Raw genomic sequence first — 3,318 nt, 5'->3', positions numbered from 1 at the left:
GAACTCACTTTGTAGACCAGGCTGGCCTCGAACTCAGAAATCCACCTGCCTCTGCCTCCCAAGTGCTGGGATTAAAGGCGTGTGCCACCACGCCCGGCGGTCTATTTTTTTCTAATCAAATACACACTACTCAAAATTGACTCAACCAAGGTAAAAATAAAAATCATCTATCCTTTTAAAAATCCATGATGCATAGATTGTTTTTGAGGGTCGTCTAAGGAACTCTCAATGAATAGATAACCATGTTAATAACTGAAATGTTTCTGAGGGGGAAACTGGAATGTTGGCAGTCCTTTTAGGTTGGTATCACTCAATGAATGATCAGCTATCTCTAACAAGCACCATTTTATTCATAGGAGTAGAATAAACTACTCTTACATAAATAACCTGAATGCAGCAGTATGCTTGCATAAAAAGAATAGACTATGCAAGTAGAGTTTGCAGACCTTAGCCCCAACCTCTAACCCTACAGCAGCACTGTTGCTAAATCAGGGAATGGAGGAATGGATTTTTCAGAGGTGGTGTGGAACAGTTGGCGTCTAACCTCTGCATTACTCCTTTGCATAAATATAATAGTCACAAACCATGGAAACATTTAGGGAAAGAAACACTGTTGAGATTCTGGGGTAGAAAGTCTGACTTAGCAGGATGGGAAATGTAGAAGTGACTATACTAACTTTTACTGTGATTAAAGGGACTCCATAAACAGAACTTAAGTCATTAAAAATTATGGGGACTGAATGGAAACTTCCTTGTGTAGTATTATGGAACCACTGACTAATAAAGGCACAGTAGGAAATAATATTGATCCATTTAAAAGATCAGTAAAATTGATAGCTATCTAATAAGTTTGGTTTTAAAATAAGTAAAAGTGAAGTGATAGACAATGCCAACAGAAAGTATTAGGAAATCAAAGAGGACTTTCTTGGAACAGTGTCAGAGACATACATACATACATACATACATATATACATACATACATAATACATAGACACATAATAAAAATGGCAAGGCAATACTTTGAAACTTTGTGCTGGAACATTGAACATATAAACGAGATAATTTTTAAGAAGTATAGAAATTACTAAAATTATGTCAAGAAGTAGGACATTTTGGGGTAGGATAAATCAATGCTATGTGTGCATGAAATTTAGAAGAAAATCCAACTTACCTCTGGGAAGCTGACTAGTGGGGAAAGGAGTCTACAGGGCTCAGAGGAAGGAGGCACTGTGCTTTGAATAATTAGCCATGAATTTAGTTAAAAGATAACAAAAATTGTTAGTGTTGACTCCATGGGAAGTCATAGAAGTAGGAAGGAGGTGGGTTAAAGGTTGGAGTTGATGCAATCCAGAAGTAGCCATGTGGGAGCCATCACAAAAAAAAATCAGATTCTCTCATTGTGGACTGTCATCCTGAGATCGCAAGTTTATCAAGGAAATCTGAAGTAGGCAGAGCCATAGGAAAAGCAAAGCACACGAGTTTGAATCCCTACCGGTGACAGACTTTGGAAAGGTCCGTTTCTCCAGACCCCAAGGAATACACTCTCCACTTGCGCAAACATCAGGGGCTCAAAGGCTCCTGCCAAGTTGTTGAGCAAGTCTGTTTCCAACGAGAACTAGGGACAAGAGGGCGGGGCAGTGGCTCCTTTCCCCACAGGGGCAGGTAGGCACCTCCCCCACCCTCACTGCCCCCTCCTTCCAGCTTCCTCACTCACACCCACCCACACAGCCCTCTCTGTTCCCGGCTGGAGAGCCTTTCTCGGGCGCCAGCGGGCAGCAGTGGAGCCAGCCAGCAGAAGCCAAGATGCAGGACTGGGCTGCGCAGGAGCTCTGCAGCTAGAAGCTGCAATCTAGGGAGCACCCTCACATTTCTTTAATACTTCTTTCTCTTATTAAACACTTCTTTCTCCTTGGCCGCCACAAGTTGGAAGATCAGGGTGATTCGAATAATTGGCACCGAGATTTCATTTGTGGCCCTTAAAGAAGTTCTGAGCAAGTCATTCAACGGCATCCACGAGGACAGAGCTAGTTCAGCTTCTGGCTCTGCTTCAGACAGGCAGAGCCCTCTTGGAGCCAACCTGGAGCCGCAGGAGGAGGTACTGTGGAAGTGATGGCATTGTCCAAGTCCCGGACCGAGGTAGCATCTCTGGGTAAGCAGGTAAGCCTCCCCACTGGTTAAGTGCACCTCAAAGGCTTTCTGCTGGTCACCTAGGTGAGACTAGAGTCTCCCCAGAAGTAAGTCTGCGTTTTCTAGCCAGGGCAGGAGGCGGGGCTGGTAGGAGAGATCCTGTTTTTATCACAGGAAATTGTGGGAGACTGGAATGGAAGGATTTAATGTAAAAATATATATATTTGCATTAACGCGTGGGGATGACATGCGTAGGAGCCAGGGACTTTTGTCGGAAATGGTTACAGATTGGGGCTGGCTGTTGGGCGTCTGGGTTTTTAGAGGAACTAAAACCGGAGCAAAGCCTTACGTTTTTTGCATAAACCTGTGGGGAGTGGGCAATGACAAAGTGTGATTCTGAAAATGTTCACAAAATTGTAAAGTGTATGTGTCTGAGAATTTCTGAGCAATGATGGGAGGAGCATTTACGGCTCTGACTTCAATTGACTCCCCCACCCCCACCCATAATCAGTCCTCAGGAAGAGACCCAAAGACACTGATAGCGCAATGGACTCCCATACACCAGGCACAGCCGCACCCCGGGTTTCAGCACTTCGGACAGAGTCCCCTCCCACCTCCCCCCCCCAGGCAGCTTTGAGCCAGAGGCTCTGTTTAGCTCCCCCACAGCTACCTCTGCATGGTGGGCGGTGACTCCCTGGGTTTGGCAAAATGGGGCTCTTGAACCGCAAAGACGAATATTTGTGAAGTTCAGTTTTTAATCGTCTTCTAACTGCTTCCTGTGACTACAAAAGGAAGGGGCGGAGTGCAAAGGTATCCTTCCAAGGTTCTAGGAAGGCTGCAGCTAAACAAAGTGGCCTCCTCTGTTTGGGAGGGTGTATCCAAACTTTCCAAAGTACTTATCTTTTATAAGTCGCTTACCACATGCCAACACCCGGTGCCAAACGCTCTATATAGATTGTATAATTTTATATGCCATAATAGTTCTATTTGTATGCTATTTTTATTCCCATTTTCCAGTCGAGAAAAAATGAAGCAAGAGTGACTAAGAAGCTTGTCCAAGTTTATACAAACAGGGACTGTTACAGCAGACTGAATCTTGTTTTTATTTATTTATTTATTTATTTATTTATTTATTTATTTATTATTACTTTCTTTATTTACATTTCAAATGCTATCCCAAAAGTTCCCTAT

The 3,318-nt window shown here is 43.6% G+C and overlaps 1 protein-coding gene across 2 annotated transcripts in view; it reads left to right on the top strand.

Annotated features, from left to right (window-relative positions):
* Positions 1–1,759: 1,759 nt before the first annotated feature.
* Ankrd34c (ankyrin repeat domain 34C) overlaps positions 1,760–3,318 on the top strand; it is a 12,126-nt gene continuing 10,567 nt past the window's right edge. For both annotated transcript variants that reach the window (XM_021208022.2, XM_029543465.1), the window contains exon 1: positions 1,760–2,157. The gene's annotated coding sequence lies outside the window, so the exon portion shown is untranslated. The remainder of the gene's footprint in view (positions 2,158–3,318) is intronic.

Source organism: Mus pahari, chromosome 10, assembly GCF_900095145.1.
Source record: "Mus pahari chromosome 10, PAHARI_EIJ_v1.1, whole genome shotgun sequence".
Lineage (NCBI taxonomy): Eukaryota > Metazoa > Chordata > Mammalia > Rodentia > Muridae > Mus > Mus pahari.
The sequence above is the reverse complement of the archived record's forward strand: the minus strand, read 5'-3'. Positions and strand labels throughout refer to the sequence as shown.